This window comes from Montipora foliosa, chromosome 3, assembly GCF_036669935.1.
Source record: "Montipora foliosa isolate CH-2021 chromosome 3, ASM3666993v2, whole genome shotgun sequence".
Taxonomy (NCBI): domain Eukaryota; kingdom Metazoa; phylum Cnidaria; class Anthozoa; order Scleractinia; family Acroporidae; genus Montipora; species Montipora foliosa.
The window spans coordinates 15,580,559-15,590,151 of NC_090871.1; the positions used below are offsets into that span (position 1 = coordinate 15,580,559).

The 9,593-nt window shown below is 33.3% G+C and overlaps 1 long non-coding RNA gene across 1 annotated transcript; it reads left to right on the forward strand.

Moving 5' to 3' along the window:
* The first annotated feature begins 879 nt into the window (after positions 1 to 879).
* Positions 880 to 4,063, forward strand: LOC137994525 (uncharacterized). Its single transcript, XR_011122144.1, has 3 exons — positions 880 to 1,255; positions 1,848 to 1,951; positions 4,005 to 4,063. It is a non-coding gene; the product is annotated as an uncharacterized lncRNA (long non-coding RNA).
* Positions 4,064 to 9,593: the final 5,530 nt, after the last annotated feature.

The window sequence follows — 9,593 nt, forward strand, 5'->3', positions numbered from 1 at the left end:
TAAACTTTGTAAGTAAACTTTAGCAGTAAACTTTATCATTCAGATTGTTTTAGTGTGTTGATTTTACAATGTCCGTATGCATAACTTGTAGCACCATTGTTATGAATATACCGCTTGTCATCGAAGCAAGATAATGACACTTTATTAAGCTCATAGCTTCCAAGTTGATGTAAGTTGCTTCTGATCGTTTTCATGGTGTGATGCATTTGTTCGTTATTAAACAAAACGTTTTTGTAATTTTCATGAGTTATGTTCTTTTTGATGATATTCTTCTTGATTCCTTTTGCTGTCTTTTCGCCTTTGTCATTGTCTTTTATGTATGAATACATTTTGGATCTTAATCCAACGAATTCGGTTATTGGCATGCCTGCAGCCTCGTCTTTGAATTTACCGATTACTTTTTTGTTTGTCTTGTCGAAATATTGTGAATCTTTTGGATAATCACTGTTATCGAATTTGTCTTTATCATTCCAAAATTCTTTATACACATCATTAGTTTCGATTTCATAAGTTAAGCTGTCTGTGTCTGTGAATAATAATTTTGCTTTACTGTCGTATTTTTGTTTTATGTAGCTGTAATGAAAATCATACATTAACGTCTTGCTTAGATCTAAGATACACATATCCACATATGCCGGTCTGTTTAAGGTTAGTGTTTCTTTGATCTTATGAACAGCTACTAAATTTTCATTAAAGATCTTGCTGCTAACATATGTTGGTTTAGCAGCCATTTTTAATAGTTTGTTTTCATCAGTCACTAATCTGACATCTACTCTTTTCCTAATGTTTTCCATTGTTTTACCAAAGACGCTGTTGTTCATTAGTTCGAAGAAATCTTTCTCGAAAGCATTTTTAGCATGAGTTCTTTTCATATATTGCTTCAACCATGCGGACTGATTGAACTCTAGTACTCGATGGACTTTAGTTATTTTCAAACCAAGATCAGTGTACAATTGTAGGTTTCTGTAATGAAGAACGTACTTTTCTTTATTGCTTAATGTAGGTATCAGTTTATGAACTAAACCAGTTGATACATTAAATTTATCGGCTATTTCTTGACAATAATTAGAAAGCATATCTTTGTTGACTTTTATTTTTTCAGGTCCCAGAGGGTAGTCATTATGCAAATCATGTAGTTCTTCTGGATATGCTAGGTCGACTTCTAGTATTAAACCTTTATTGCTATCTTCTGTGTACTTGGCTAAGTCTATCTTATCAATATGGTTTTTAGTCATCCATTTGAAACCGCCAGTTGGTAAATATTGACTCATTGCCCAACCATACAGATTGTTAGCATGTAGATACATGATATATTTTGAGGGCGCCTTTTCATCATATGTTTTCATGTATTTATTATTCGACTTTCCGTATCGGTTGGCTATGTAACTGATACCTCCACGCATGCCTTTTTCAATGAATTGAAACATATCAATATCAGTCATAAGCTCTAATTTGATATCAGTCATTTTTAGCATAGCATCCCAGGAAAGCCCAGGACTGGTAAAATAATGACATGGGTCCAGTTTATAGTATTGCAGACAGGTCTTTCGAAAGTTTTCGAATACATCAGCTAACAGAAGTATGTCAGATTTGAGATATAAGTCATGGTACTCACCCATATTTTTCAAATTAAAAGTGTTTAATACATTTTGAGCATGTTTGTATTGATCATCTGTTATATGCTCATCATTTAAGATGCTGTAAAAGTCTTCTTTTGATGGCAGTTTTTCATTGAATTTACCAAAACTGTCCATGAAGTCGTATGGATATACTCCTTTTTGTGACATTAAATCAAGTTTTTCACCTTTGAATTTTTGAGATGTATATTTTAATGATTCTTTTGGTAGGTTGCTAACTAGTTTATCAAGACTTGAGCTCATAAATTGAAAACTATCAATGAAGGTCAGATGATTACCCAACATGAAAGCCATATACTTCTCCATGTTGTTAGGTATGGCATTGATATTCATTTGGCACTTTTCACCTTTTTTATTTGTATATGTGTGTTTTTTAGCTATTTCACCAATCTCTTGCATTATAAAATGACTGTCATACCCACGCAGATTATGAAATATTACTGGAATTTTATCAGTTATTCTAAAGTTAAGATTACAATCTTGATGAGCGGATCCTCTGTACTTACCAGTTATATGACAGTGATCTCTTACTCTTACATCAGTTTTATTGTATCTTTTCTCACATATATGGCATTTATCAGCTTTTTGGAATTTTTCTTCATCATCTTTAGTCATTCTCAATGGTTTATTGAAATATTTTTTCATAACCTTCTTGCTATTTTGACTTCATCCAGCATAGCTTCCATAAATTTGTAAACAGCTTTTTCACCTCTATAAATTTGTACTGGTTTTGTGTATTTATCATCATAACAACACACAACCTTATATCCATAACCACAGGCCTCTGTGTATGATTTATCATCATTGGGTTGGCATCCATGAATTTTTTCAGTAATAGCCTCGAAATCTGAATAGATAACAAATGGCAGTGGTAGTTGTTTATGGAAATTATTGAATTTTAATATGTTGTTGTCTTTTGCTGGCATTTTGATAGCTTGTGCCCCATTCACTTGCATACAGTTTTCTTTATGATCAGTTAATACTCTTTCAGAGCTGAAGCATTGAAGACAATACATGCAGAAATGTTTCCTCTCTTTGTGCTTTGTTTGATTGTACATGAATTTGTTGAAATCTTTGATGAATACATAGTGATTGTTTTTGTTTTCTGTAATTAATAATAAATTCATATGGTCTTCATACTTTTCTTTTGAAACATGAATTGGATATGGTTGCTTATCTTCATAACCGAAAACATTGATGTTTATTTCATTCTGCTTTTCTATTTTGTTGTACTGTTTGGTAGTGACTGGAAATTCAACTCCTGAATAATCCAAATTTTCAATATATTGTTTGTCGAATTTTTTGATTCTCTGTGGGTATTTGTCTTGAGGATTCAAATGTCTGATGTGGCACCACCTGAAGCATTCATTATCCTCATTTTTCATGTTGATCAATCCCTTTGCACTGTTTCTGAGTTCTGTAGGTAGTTTTATGTAAGAAGATCCTTTAATTGGTTCATATTTTACCACATTAATGTAATGGTTGTCAACAGATTGAATAGTCCAACCAGATCCCTCTGAAATCCATACTGCAATCTTGTTTATTATGTCTTGTTTTGATAATTTTAAAGCTAGTTCAATTTGTGTATCATTAATTATTCTTTGAGCTGGACTGTTGAAACATGCGGTCTTATACACTGTTTCTCCGTCTGACATTGACATGTGAATGTTAATTTAAGAGTTTCAACGAATTTTACTCCTTTCATTGATATTAATGTGTTTTCAGTACGGTTAGCAATAGACTTTATTGTGTTACTTAGTTGAACTAATGGGTCTTTGTTGTTTTTGATATTTATCTCAAAAGACTTTGTAAACCCTTTTAGAGCTTTGTCTGTTTGCTCTATTTTAGTTCTTGGTACTGGCACTGGTTTTTTAGTTCTAGGTGCTGGCACTGGTTTTTTGGTTCTTGGTGTTGGCACTGGTTTTTTGGTTCTTGGTGTTGGCACTGGTTTGTATCCCTCTCTGAACTCTATTGGTGGAAGAATTATGTTTTTTTCATAATCTTGAACCATTTGATTTACACTCTTACGAGATGTTGGGATTGGTCTAATTGGTTTTACAGTCCTTGGTGTTGGTACTGGTTTGGTGTCATCTACTATGACAATTTTAGGATTTTTTTTTCTTGCTTCAACAGCAATTTGATAAGTTCAGATTTGCTGAGCCTTTTTAGATCTTTCTTGTTCATATTATTATTACGTGAGATATTATTTTTCATTCTATATAATTATTACAAGTAATAAATCTTTAAGCCATAAACGCACATAAACCCTCATAAAGAAAAAATATATAAACTATATTATAATGAGTAAGATTGAAATTAGTGAATGCGTTTATTCTGTTCATCCAATTTATGACTTGTATGCTTCAGATAAAAACGGAAATATAATCAATATCGTCAAGAAGGTGCCAAGCAAAGGAACAAAAGGTAATTCTGGTTATTTATATATTACTGTGAGAAAATATGGTGGTAAACAAAAAACTATGTCATCTCATAGATTCATTTGGGAATGTTTTAACGGTGTCATTCCAGAAGGAAAAGTCATTGATCACATCAATAATGACGAAAAAGATAATCGCTTATGTAATTTACAGCTTGTTACACAACAACAGAATTGTAAGAAATCAGCGAAGGATCGTGACTATACATTTGTTGCCAAAAATCATGAAAATAAAAAATGTGTTAAAGCTATCAACAAAAACACAAATGAAGTTTCATACTATAACAGTATGTATGCTGTTCAACAACATCTTCAAATAAATGCTGGTGTTGTCAAAATGGTGTGTGATTCTTTCAATCGTGTAAAATCAGGTGTTTCAAAAATAGATGGTCAACACTACAAATTTGAGTATATCAAGCAAGATGACTTGCCTGATAACCACAAAAAATCTGCTGATACAAGACCAAAAGTATCAGCAGAACATAAGAAGAAAATTCAAATGAAAGCTTTTAAAAAATGGCAAAACAAGGAATACAAATGTTCAAGATGCAATAAAGTGATGAAAAATGGTAGTAAGTATGTTCACAACAAAAAATGTAAATAAATAGCCAGAAACAATCAAATATTTTTGGCTAAAAAGTAGCAATTTCCAGTATGTACTGTATCTATTTATTATACGTTACATAACTTTGTTTTAAATATTTTCAATATCTTTTAATGGTATCCAACTGTTGAATTCATCACTGTATCCCTTCCATTTCACCAGAGCTTGCTTCTTCTTATAATCCCTCCGAATGACTTTGTCAATACGAAAAACATCCTGTCTGGCTTTTAATAATTCAGGTTCATAAAAACTCCCTTGAATATCTTCGCCTCTGAGATCCTTTATTTTATATGTTATTGGATTAGTGTGTTGGATCTTATCAACTGTAAACACTTCTTCAGTCCAATTTGGTGTGTAACCCTTGTCAAACACATTCCGTTTATACTTAGATATTCGGACCTTGTCACCAACCTTAAATTTTGCTTTAGCTGATAATGGCTCCATATTACCATATAGATTAAAGTAAACGGTTCCTTCATTTATCTTTTTACTGGCTTCAGTAGGTGTCATCTTTTTGCTTGAATGTTTTGTGTTGTTGTACTTTTTCACTAGTTTGGGTAGTATATCGAGATACATTGTATTACCTTGAACAGTGAACTGTTTCCACATTTTGGATTTAATTGTTCTATTCCACCTTTCAACCACCGAGGATTTGTCCTCATTTTCAGTGGAGTACATATGTATCCCATTTTTGTCAAGCAAGTCTTTCAAGTGTTTGTTATAGAACTCCTTTCCCTTATCAACCCATAAATATTGTGGTTTTCTGCCTTCCTTGAATATTTCACTGAATGCCTTTGTAACACTTTCACCCTTTTTATCCTTTAATGGTACAATCCAACCGTATTTACTGAAAACATCAATGACCATTAGAAGATATCGGTAACCCTTATTCCATTTGCTAAATTTTTGCATTTCAACAAGATCACTTGCCCATATTTCATCAATATGATTTGTGATTACACGCCGCCGAGTAAAATTACGTTTTATGGGTTTATGTAACTCATCTGCTAATTTTTCTTGCCAGTTTTCTTCACTCGACGGCTTTTTCCGTTTTTTGAAACTCCTAGACCTAGTTTCTGCTTTGTATTGATAACATTTCTTGCCAACCAATGCCCCCATTGTCTTTCATTATACGGTACGTTGTCTAAAGCTTGAACCATTTTTCTATCTGCTTTATTTTTGCATTTCCTATCATCCTTGCAGACGGAATAATCAACATCGTGTTGCATTGCTATTGCATCAGTTCTTCCAGTCGGTATATCGTATATTTCTAATATTTGACCAGTTTTTGGGTCATACTTCAGTTGATTTTCCAAATCATTATAAGGTCCTGTGTAATGATGCCCAGGAAGCGTCCATCCGCTTTTTGGTTTTGGTAATTTACCAATAGCTTTGTGAATATCAAGAGCACCACCATCAAGATCTTTTCTGTTTGTTGTGTATTTTTTGTTTGGTCTTATTTTTGTCGACAATTGATTTAAAGCTTGTGATCCAACATTTTGAATTGCTGGATTGAGTTTATCCAAAGCATAATCAATGGTTTTCTTCTGTAACTTTGGATCTCGTAGCATTTGTGATGTGTAATATCTACCCATTTCAACTGCTTTTTTACCAAGATAAGGTACTCCTTTGGTTAAAAATAATTCTGCTGCTGTATTACCTAAATCTGACATGATCCCTTTGCCGGCCATCTCTGACAGGCTATTTAGTTTCCCTGTTTTTTAACAAATTTGGTCTTTTTAATGCCGCATTCAGCACAAGTGCAAAAGAACATTAGTCTGCCATTTTTAGTTGTTTTGTAACCTGAAGGCTCAGTACATTCAGTCACTTTCTTTTGTTTAACACAATACGATTTCATAATATATATAAGTTAGATATTTCTAAAATAATGTTCGATAAATCTCTCATTTTTCATTGTATCATTTATGTCGAACACTTGTAATAAATCATAATACGAATTACCCTTATTCATTTCATTTAAGAAGAAGAGACAGAAGTACCCACATGTTGTTGTGTACATATTTTGTATCTGATTATTTTGATGCAACAAAGTCAATTTTTTCTTTTTGGCATGATTTACAATCTCTTGAAACGGGGGCATACCAAAACTATCAAAATAATTTATTACATTATCCTTAACATAAGTGGCTACCCAGTGAGATCCTGACATATAAGCTGGTTCAAGATTGTAGATGAATAACGCCTGTTTATGGTTATGTGGAACATTTTCATTCCTTGACAGAACATCATTGATTGGTATATTTAAATATTTACACCATTTTATTAGATCATGGTTACTCAAAGGGGTGTTTTTATAAGATTTTGGTTTCACAATATTGCCCCCAAAATGGGTACGCCATTGAATGGACTGTTTTTTCCCAATAGTAGTCCCTTTCCTGATTTTTTTTTGGTGGTTCTTTTTTTTTTTACCATTACCTGTGACATATGGTGGATAACTATAAAATGGAGAGGGTATTTTTGGTAACCCAATTCTAGGTGCTCCTGTACCATGTTTTGACAAATGAGGTGGCTTACCAATCTGTACTGCTGACCCTCCCATCAACTTTTTGACAGCATCAATAGCTAGTGGAATACCGATGCTAGCTAACAGAGTTCCTAAAAATCCACCTGATTGTGTTTTGGTTGGTTTTATACGAACACCTGAACCCGATTGAAGGGCATTTAATATATCCTGTTTTTGTTTCGTCGATAAAAGATGTTTATATTCTATCAGCTTTTTAATTTTGTCTTGTGGCACGAGAAAACCACCAGTCTGTACTCCTTTCCCAGAGATTGCTTTAACCAATTGAGAAGCACCTTCGCTCGCTAGTCCTCCCAAAGCACTTAGTCCAAGCGTTTTTGCAATTGTTGGTGCGAATGATCTTCCAAGTGTTAATACTGTACTCAAAAGACTTCCACCGACTTGTTTCCTGATATTCGTTTTGGCTAATTTGATGTCCATTCCTTTGTTCAATTTGCGATTTTTTTGTAATCTTTTTTTTACCATTGCTGGAACATAAAGAGTGTCGTTTCCATTAAGAGAATCATTTGTTAGTCTTAGAACAATTGTTTCCCTTTTATGGTAAGCATTACTCAGATTCTTTTTTTGATTATCTGAAAGTCTTACGTTGATTTCATGAAGTTCAGTCATATAATATATGTTATATAATTCCAGTTACAAAACATATACAAATAAATAGGAGTTATTGACTTGATTTCATATTACTATTTCATTTGTGGGCTTATACTATAACCAGTTCATTTCCGACTTTGTTAATGACCACTGTTTCTTCATATAAAACGATAGCATGTACGCTGAAAGGACTGTCGTTAGCACTATTAGTATTAAGTTTATACCTGAAAATCAACTGTTTGGGATCTCTTGTTACTTTCTCTGCCTGATATGACAGATCGAAATAGATTAGTGAGTATAAACTATTATAATTAGCCAGATTCAACTGCGTTCCGGTGTTGTAATCATTTTTCCTCATTGCATAAGACATTAAATCATTGAAGATTCTTACTTTACTTTCACTATCATACTCTGATTCTGGGTAAAAAATTCCGTTTCCATATTCTAATCTGCATGTTGTCAAATAACTACCATTCCCACGATCGGCATTTATATTAAGTGTATCAAATTCATATGGATTTGTCGCCGAATTCCTTGTTTTAGCTCGTTGTAGGTATACAAAAACTGCTTTAACATTGTCAATACTAGAAGAAATCTGGAAGAATCCACTACCATGCCTCGGACTAGACATTTGATACATTTCTCTGAGATACGTCCATTTATCCTGTTTTAAAAAAGAACCAATGAACTTATCATACAGACTGTCCTTTGGAGTCAGTTTTGGAACCCATAGTAGAAATCTGTCAATGACAACCCTTCCATCATCAACTGCATCAAGTTTTTGAAGTAGTTCTCTATCATCCGGTAGCTTTAAAGTAAATTCTAGCTGCATTGGTACCAACATCTTACCCTCCAACTCTTCAAAAAAACTGTAACGATTGAGAGGTATGATTCTATTGACATCAGAATTCCCGGTTGTTAAAAGTCGTCTAGCCTCAAATCCTGTATTCTGATTAGCATTAGCTATAAGATGATTTGTATCTAAATACCAAAGACTATTCTTGGCTACACTTCTTGAGTAATCATCAGAATATTCCAGTAAATTCTTAACAAAAACGACCTTGTGTAAATTATCAGTATCGTACACAATTTTACCAGCGCTTTTTATCATCATATGAGAAATCAATGAATGAGATCCATTAATAACTGTTATACGATCTGCACCATAGGCTGTGCCATCAGCCAATTTTTGTACCTGGAACTGGACCTCGAAATAAGCATTGTACCAATCGTAAAAACTCGATCGATCATTGATTGTAAATGTATATCCATTTTTCTCCTGATGTTGACCATTGGCTGGGGCTCTAATTACATCATCAAGTTGGAAACGCACTAACTCATTTCTTTGTAAAAATTCACTTGTTCTAAAAGCCATTTATACTATTATATTATATAATTTGGCTATCATGTTATTTATTTGAAGACTCTACGCCTTCTTCCAGATCCTGATATCAATCTATTGAGGATCATATCAGTACTTTCATCTTGCTGTTTAATGGGTGAGGATGGAACAATTGCCCTTTGTCTTGTAGCTCCTTTTCTCAAATTTGCCAATTTTTTCATTATTAGGTCTCCTGATTTCTCTGATACAGCCTTACCCAGACGCTCACCTGCATGGGAAACCCCTGATTCTAATGCCTTCTTTGCTATTGGCTTAGCAAATTTCTTGAAAACAGATGATGCCGCACTCTTTAACGGTTTAAAAATATTATCAACGATAAGTCCAGACCCTTTGTGTTGAAAAACAAATCTACCAAGTTTTGGATGATAAAACCTCTTGAA